The sequence below is a fragment of the Leptodactylus fuscus genome, chromosome 4 (assembly GCF_031893055.1).
Source record: "Leptodactylus fuscus isolate aLepFus1 chromosome 4, aLepFus1.hap2, whole genome shotgun sequence".
Taxonomy (NCBI): Eukaryota; Metazoa; Chordata; class Amphibia; order Anura; family Leptodactylidae; genus Leptodactylus; species Leptodactylus fuscus.
Genome location: NC_134268.1, coordinates 40,743,801 through 40,751,843, shown reverse-complemented (window position 1 = coordinate 40,751,843; position 8,043 = coordinate 40,743,801). Strand labels below are relative to the sequence as shown.

At 52.4% G+C, this 8,043-nt stretch overlaps 6 non-coding genes and 1 pseudogene across 6 annotated transcripts; all 7 read left to right on the top strand.

Moving 5' to 3' along the window:
* The first annotated feature begins 533 nt into the window (after positions 1-533).
* Positions 534-652, top strand: LOC142201813 (5S ribosomal RNA). Its single transcript, XR_012715702.1, has one exon. It is a non-coding gene; the product is annotated as a 5S ribosomal RNA (ribosomal RNA).
* A 1,551-nt stretch (positions 653-2,203) lies between these two features.
* On the top strand, positions 2,204-2,322 carry LOC142201777 (5S ribosomal RNA). The gene has a single exon (XR_012715668.1). It is a non-coding gene; the product is annotated as a 5S ribosomal RNA (ribosomal RNA).
* A 721-nt stretch (positions 2,323-3,043) lies between these two features.
* On the top strand, positions 3,044-3,162 carry LOC142202196 (5S ribosomal RNA). The gene has a single exon (XR_012716066.1). It is a non-coding gene; the product is annotated as a 5S ribosomal RNA (ribosomal RNA).
* A 721-nt stretch (positions 3,163-3,883) lies between these two features.
* On the top strand, positions 3,884-3,992 carry LOC142201616 (5S ribosomal RNA; annotated as a pseudogene).
* Positions 3,993-4,713: 721 nt separating this feature from the next.
* On the top strand, positions 4,714-4,832 carry LOC142202049 (5S ribosomal RNA). The gene has a single exon (XR_012715927.1). It is a non-coding gene; the product is annotated as a 5S ribosomal RNA (ribosomal RNA).
* A 721-nt stretch (positions 4,833-5,553) lies between these two features.
* Positions 5,554-5,672, top strand: LOC142202119 (5S ribosomal RNA). Its single transcript, XR_012715995.1, has one exon. It is a non-coding gene; the product is annotated as a 5S ribosomal RNA (ribosomal RNA).
* Positions 5,673-6,392: 720 nt separating this feature from the next.
* Positions 6,393-6,511, top strand: LOC142202139 (5S ribosomal RNA). The gene has a single exon (XR_012716014.1). It is a non-coding gene; the product is annotated as a 5S ribosomal RNA (ribosomal RNA).
* The last annotated feature ends 1,532 nt before the right edge of the window (positions 6,512-8,043 follow it).

Sequence of the window (8,043 nt, the reverse complement as noted above, 5' to 3'; positions counted from 1 at the left end):
GTGGCCACCAGCGTTGTGGCTTTTTACTTTTAATAATAGCAGGCTTCATTTCCATAGCATCTGGGCCCCCCGCTGGGCTGGAGGCCATAGCTAGTAACCTGCAGACCAATTTACAGGGCAACACAGGCTGAACATCTTTGCAGGCAACGCGCCCTAGGAAAAGAGAAGCCGACTGAAAAGCAGCTTCGCTTCCAGGCATGGGCAACCATCTCACCTTCTTCCTTAGCCGACTTCTGGACAACGGGCTCCGGCCCAGCTTGCTCTTTCTTTCACCCCCGGGATGGTTTCTTAGCCCTGCGCAGACCCTGCGCCCAGCCCTTTTGAAAGAGGGCGGCTGCGGCCTGTGACTGGTTGCTGAACCACACCTGTGGGTATAAGGGCCGCCCACAGCCCTTGCACTGCTCCTGCTGGAATATGAAGTTCCCTTAAGAGAAGGCAAAAAGTGAAGAAAAAGGCCTAGCGTGGAGTAGTGCAAAGAGCTGCCGGCAGCCAGGCTGCAAAGTAGAAGAGGAGTAAGTGAGAGTCTTGTCTCCGCCTACGGCCACACCACCCTGAACACGCCCGATCTCGTCTGATCTTGGAAGCTAAGCAGGGTCGGGCCTGGTTAGTACTTGGATGGGAGACCGCCTGGGAATACCAGGTGCTGTAGGCTTTTGCTTTTCCTCACTTCTACCAGCAGGGGGTCACTCTCCTCTATGCCATTTTTACATTCACTTTTTACACTGCACACTTGCTTCTTTTACATTCGCTTTCTCTCTTGCACTCTTTAGTCCTTGCAAAATCCTCGTATTCTCATTCGTACCGCTATCACTCTTAGCAGCTGCAGCCTCAGCGGGCGTGGTGGCCACCAGCGTTGTGGCTTTTTACTTTTAATAATAGCAGGCTTCATTTCCATAGCATCTGGGCCCCCCGCCGGGCTGGAGGCCATAGCTAGTAACCTGCAGACCAATTTACAGGGCAACACAGGCTGAACATCTTTGCAGGCAACGCGCCCTAGGAAAAGAGAAGCCGACTGAAAAGCAGCTTCGCTTCCAGGCACGGGCAACCATCTCACCTTCTTCCTTAGCCGACTCCTGAACAACGGGCTCCGGCCCAGCTTGCTCTTTCTTTCACCCCCGGGATGGTTTCTTAGCCCTGCGCAGACCCTGCGCCCAGCCCTTTTGAAAGAGGGCGGCTGCGGCCTGTGACTGGTTGCTGAACCACACCTGTGGGTATAAGGGCCGCCCACAGCCCTTGCACTGCTCCTGCTGGAATATGAACTTCCCTTAAGAGAAGGCAAAAAGTGAAGAAAAAGGCCTAGCGTGGAGTAGTGCAAAGAGCTGCCGGCAGCCAGGCTGCAAAGTAGAAGAGGAGTAAGTGAGAGGCCTGTCTCTGCCTACGGCCACACCACCCTGAACACGCCTGATCTTGGAAGCTACGCAGGGTCGTGCCTGGTTAGTTCTTGGATGGGAGACCACCTCGGAATGCCAGGTGCTGTAGGCTTTTGCTTTTCCTCACTTCCACCAGCAGGGGGTCACTCTCCTCTATGCCATTTTTACATTCACTTTTTACACTGCACACTTGCTTCTTTTACATTCGCTTTCTCTCTTGCACTCTTTAGTCCTTGCAAAATCCTAGTATTCTCATTCGTACCGCTATCACTCTTAGCAGCTGCAGCCGCAGCGGGCGTGGTGGCCACCAGCATTGTGGCTTTTTTCTTTTAATAATAGCAGGCTTCATTTCCATAGCATCTGGGCCTCCCGCCGGGCTGGAGGCCATAGCTAGTAACCTGCAGACCAATTTACAGGGCAACACAGGCTGAACATCTTTGCAGGCAACGCGCCCTAGGAAAAGAGAAGCCGACTGAATAGCAGCTTCGCTTCCAGGCATGGGCAACCATCTCACCTTCTTCCTTAGCCGACTTCTGGACAACGGGCTCCGGCCCAGCTTGCTCTTTCTTTCACCCCCGGGATGGTTTCTTAGCCCTGCGCAGACCCTGCGCCCAGCCCTTTTGAAAGAGGGCGGCTGCGGCCTGTGACTGGTTGCTGAACCACACCTGTGGGTATAAGGGCCGCCCACAGCCCTTGCACTGCTCCTGCTGGAATATGAAGTTCCCTTAAGAGAAGGCAAAAAGTGAAGAAAAAGGCCTAGCGTGGAGTAGTGCAAAGAGCTGCCGGCAGCCAGGCTGCAAAGTAGAAGAGGAGTAAGTGAGAGGCCTGTCTCCGCCTACGGCCACACCACCCTGAACACGCCCGATCTCGTCTGATCTTGGAAGCTAAGCAGGGTCGGGCCAGGTTAGTACTTGGATGGGAGACCGCCTGGGAATACCAGGTGCTGTAGGCTTTTGCTTTTCCTCACTTCCACCAGCAGGGGGTCACTCTCCTCTATGCTATTTTTACATTCACTTTTTACACTGCACACTTGCTTCTTTTACATTCGCTTTCTCTCTTGCACTCTTTAGTCCTTGCAAAATCCTCGTATTCTCATTCGTACCGCTCTCACTCTTAGCAGCTGCAGCCGCAGCGGGCGTGGTGGCCACCAGCGTTGTGGCTTTTTACTTTTAATAATAGCAGGCTTCATTTCCATAGCATCTGGGCCTCCCGCCGGGCTGGAGGCCATAGCTAGTAACCTGCAGACCAATTTACAGGGCAACACAGGCTGAACATCTTTGCAGGCAACGCGCCCTAGGAAAAGAGAAGCCGACTGAAAAGCAGCTTCGCTTCCAGGCACGGGCAACCATCTCACCTTCTTCCTTAGCCGACTCCTGGACAACGGGCTCCGGCCCAGCTTGCTCTTTCTTTCACCCCCGGGATGGTTTCTTAGCCCTGCGCAGACCCTGCGCCCAGCCCTTTTGAAAGAGGGCGGCTGCGGCCTGTGACTAGTTGCTGAACCACACCTGTGGGTATAAGGGCCGCCCCCAGCCCTTGCACTGCTCCTGCTGGAATATGAAGTTCCCTTAAGAGAAGGCAAAAAGTGAAGAAAAAGGCCTAGCGTGGAGTAGTGTAAAGAGCTGCCGGCAGCCAGGCTGCAAAGTAGAAGAGGAGTAAGTGAGAGGCCCGTCTCTGCCTACAGCCACACCACCTTGAACACGCCCGATCTTGTCTGATCTCGGAAGCTAAGCAGGGTCGGGTCTGGTTAGTACTTGAATGAGAGACCGCCTGGGAATACCAGGTGCTGTAGGCTTTTGCTTTTCCTCACTTCCACCAGCAGGGGGTCACTCTCCTCTATGCCATTTTTACATTCACTTTTTACACTGCACACTTGCTTCTTTTACATTCGCTTTCTCTCTTGCACTCTTTAGTCCTTGCACAATCCTAGTATTCTCATTCGTACCGCTATCACTCTTAGCAGCTGCAGCCTCAGCGGGCGTGGTGGCCACCAGCGTTGTGGCTTTTTACTTTTAATAATAGCAGGCTTCATTTCCATAGCATCTGGGCCTCCCGCCGGGCTGGAGGCCATAGCTAGTAACCTGCAGACCAATTTACAGGGCAACACAGGCTGAACATCTTTGCAGGCAACGCGCCCTAGGAAAAGAGAAGCCGACTGAAAAGCAGCTTCGCTTCCAGGCACGGGCAACCATCTCACCTTCTTCCTTAGCCGACTCCTGGACAACGGGCTCCGGCCCAGCTTGCTCTTTCTTTCACCCCCGGGATGGTTTCTTAGCCCTGCGCAGACCCTGCGCCCAGCCCTTTTGAAAGAGGGCGGCTGCGGCCTGTGACTGGTTGCTGAACCACACCTGTGGGTATAAGGGCCGCCCACAGCCCTTGCACTGCTCCTGCTGGAATATGAAGTTCCCTTAAGAGAAGGCAAAAAGTGAAGAAAAAGGCCTAGCGTGGAGTAGTGCAAAGAGCTGCCGGCAGCCAGGCTGCAAAGTAGAAGAGGAGTAAGTGAGAGGCCTGTCTCTGCCTACGGCCACACCACCCTGAACACGCCTGATCTTGGAAGCTACGCAGGGTCGTGCCTGGTTAGTACTTGGATGGGAGACCACCTCGGAATGCCAGGTGCTGTAGGCTTTTGCTTTTCCTCACTTCCACCAGCAGGGGGTCACTCTCCTCTATGCCATTTTTACATTCACTTTTTACACTGCACACTTGCTTCTTTTACATTCGCTTTCTCTCTTGCACTCTTTAGTCCTTGCAAAATCCTAGTATTCTCATTCGTACCGCTATCACTCTTAGCAGCTGCAGCCGCAGCGGGCGTGGTGGCCACCAGCGTTGTGGCTTTTTACTTTTAATAATAGCAGGCTTCATTTCCATAGCATCTGGGCCTCCCGCCAGGCTGGAGGCCATAGCTAGTAACCTGCAGACCAATTTACAGGGCAACACAGGCTGAACATCTTTGCAGGCAACGCGCCCTAGGAAAAGAGAAGCCGACTGAAAAGCAGCTTCGCTTCCAGGCATGGGCAACCATCTCACCTTCTTCCTTAGCCGACTTCTGGACAACGGGCTCCGGCCCAGCTTACTCTTTCTTTCACCCCCGGGATGGTTTCTTAGCCCTACGCAGACCCTGCGCCCAGCCCTTTTGAAAGAGGGCGGCTGCGGCCTGTGACTGGTTGCTGAACCACACCTGTGGGTATAAGGGCCGCCCACAGCCCTTGCACTGCTCCTGCTGGAATATGAAGTTCCCTTAAGAGAAGGCAAAAAGTGAAGAAAAAGGCCTAGCGTGGAGTAGTGCAAAGAGCTGCCGGCAGCCAGGCTGCAAAGTAGAAGAGGAGTAAATGAGAGGCCTGTCTCCGCCTACGGCCACACCACCCTGAACACGCCCGATCTCGTCTGATCTTGGAAGCTAAGCAGGGTCGGGCCTGGTTAGTACTTGGATGGGAGACCGCCTGGGAATACCATGTGCTGTAGGCTTTTGCTTTTCCTCACTTCCACCAGCAGGGGGTCACTCTCCTCTATGCCATTTTTACATTCACTTTTTACACTGCACACTTGCTTCTTTTACATTCGCTTTCTCTCTTGCACTCTTTAGTCCTTGCAAAATCCTCGTATTCTCATTCGTACCGCTATCACTCTTAGCAGCTGCAGCCGCAGCGGGCGTGGTGGCCACCAGCGTTGTGGCTTTTTACTTTTAATAATAGCAGGCTTCATTTCCATAGCATCTGGGCCTCCCGCCGGGCTGGAGGCCATAGCTAGTAACCTGCAGACCAATTTACAGGGCAACACAGGCTGAACATCTTTGCAGGCAACGCGCCCTAGGAAAAGAGAAGCCGAATGAAAAGCAGCTTCGCTTCCAGGCACGGGCAACCATCTCACCTTCTTCCTTAGCCGACTCCTGGACAACGGGCTCCGGCCCAGCTTGCTCTTTCTTTCACCCCCGGGATGGTTTCTTAGCCCTGCGCAGACCCTGCGCCCAGCCATTTTGAAAGAGGGCGGCTGCGGCCTGTGACTGGTTGCTGAACCACACCTGTGGGTATAAGGGCCGCCCCCAGCCCTTGCACTGCTCCTGCTGGAATATGAAGTTCCCTTAAGAGAAGGCAAAAAGTGAAGAAAAAGGCCTAGCGTGGAGTAGTGCAAAGAGCTGCCGGCAGCCAGGCTGCAAAGTAGAAGAGGAGTAAGTGAGAGGCCCATCTCTGCCTACAGCCACACCACCTTGAACACGCCCGATCTTGTCTGATCTCGGAAGCTAAGCAGGGTCGGGTCTGGTTAGTACTTGAATGGGAGACCGCCTGGGAATACCAGGTGCTGTAGGCTTTTGCTTTTCCTCACTTCCACCAGCAGGGGGTCACTCTCCTCTATGCCATTTTTACATTCACTTTTTACACTGCACACTTGCTTCTTTTACATTCGCTTTCTCTCTTGCACTCTTAAGTCCTTGCAAAATCCTAGTATTCTCATTCGTACCGCTATCACTCTTAGCAGCTGCAGCCGCAGCGGGCGTGGTGGCCACCAGCGTTGTGGCTTTTTACTTTTAATAATAGCAGGCTTCATTTCCATAGCATCTGGGCCTCCCGCCGGGCTGGAGGCCATAGCTAGTAACCTGCAGACCAATTTACAGGGCAACACAGGCTGAACATCTTTGCAGGCAACACGCCCTAGGAAAAGAGAAGCCGACTGAAAAGCAGCTTCGCTTCCAGGCACGGGCAACCATCTCACCTTCTTCCTTAGCCGACTCCTGGACAACGGGCTCTGGCCCAGCTTGCTCTTTCTTTCACCCCCGGGATGGTTTCTTAACCCTGCGCAGACCTGCGCCCAGCCCTTTTGAAAGAGGGCGGCTGCGGCCTGTGACTGGTTGCTGAACCACACCTGTGGGTATAAGGGCCGCCCCCAGCCCTTGCACTGCTCCTGCTGGAATATGAAGTTCCCTTAAGAGAAGGCAAAAAGTGAAGAAAAAGGCCTAGCGTGGAGTAGTGCAAAGAGCTGCCGGCAGCCAGGCTGCAAAGTAGAAGAGGAGTAAGTGAGAGGCTTTTTTCTGCCTATGGCCACACCACCCTGAACACGTCCGATCTCGTCTGATCTTGGAAGCTAAGCAGGGTCAGGCCTGGTTAGTACTTGGATGGGAGACCGCCTGGGAATACCAGGTGCTGTAGGCTTTTGCTTTTCCTCACTTCCACCAGCAGGGGGTCACTCTCCTCTATGCCATTTTTACATTCACTTTTTACACTGCACACTTGCTTCTTTTACATTCGCTTTCTCTCTTGCACTCTTTAGTCCTTGCAAAATCCTAGTATTCTCATTCGTACTGTAATGTCTCGGTACTGCTAGTCCAATTCGCTCTACTCATCCTTGCAGACTGAGATAGCATGGACATTTTTGTATAAGGTAAATATTTTCCTCCCCCTTCATTCCTTCTATATATTTCTATTCTTCCAGAGCCAGCACACAGGGGGTCTATTAATGCGCCATCTTGTGGATGTTTTTGTGAACTGCACCTGCCTATACTTTGCCATTGTAATTTGAGTTGTTACTGTAAAGGGAGTGTCCATTATGATTAGCTGACCTCCAGGACCAATCAGGCTCCCTTGACTGGCCTGGAGGGAGAGTTGAGTGACCACCCTCTCTAGAGGGGGCTGGGGACGTTTTTGGCTGATGTCTTTTGTGTGGGGCTACAAGGCTAAGAGAGGATACACAGCTAGCAGACTGAGCACATGGAGCAAGAATGATGGCTGCCCACTGTCAGGGTACACCAAGCAGAGATGCCTTCTCCTCTGTCCTCAAGGCCCTTCTCAGAGAGTGTTTTCCTCTGAAGCTCTAATCTTACAAGTGCTGAAGTTGATGGACTTGTCTTATCCGTACATCTGGGACCTCACACGTATATCTCTATCCAAGTAAGTCCTTGGGACAAATCTATAGTTAAGAAACCCATAGCTAGTCTGGCGGAAAATAAGGGTCTCCCGCTGCCGAATTGTATCTCCTCTTCTATATACGTGTACCCAGTTTGTTGAGGACTAACCCCCTGGATACAGGCCATCTTTACAAGTATATACAAGTTAACTGCCAAGCAACTACTATCCAAAGCATTCTGCCCCATCCTCTGCTAATTGGACACAACCTACAAAGATCGCTGTATTGTATGTGAAGAAGTCCTCCATATGTACATTTGTATTACTTTGTCCTGCTAGTAAAAAGAAAAGCAACGATTACCCCCGAAGCCTGGTTGTCTGTTGTCATTGTCAGATATCACGCAGGGGAGGGTAGTCGGGGACATCAAAAGGGAGAGCTGGTGCACATTTGGGACCCAGGGACTCCCCCTTGAAAGCCGGCCACATCGGATATAATCACCAGCGATACCAGCCCTGGCCCTCCTGAGTGTTGCAAACCCTTTATCCTGTTCGTGACGCCACAAAAAGTTAAAGGGTTTGCAACGCTCGGGAAGGCCAGGGCTGGTATCACGGTAATATATCCGATGTGGCCGGCTTTCAGGGGGGTCCCTGGGTCCCGAAAGTGCACCAAATCTCCTTTTTGATGTCCCCGACTACCCACCCCTGCTCTGATATCTGACAGTGACAACAGACAACCAGGCTTCGGGGGTAATTGTTGCTCTTTTTACTAGCAGGACAAGTTGATACAAATATACAGATGACGGAGTGATTCTTCACATACAATACAGCGATCTTTATAGACA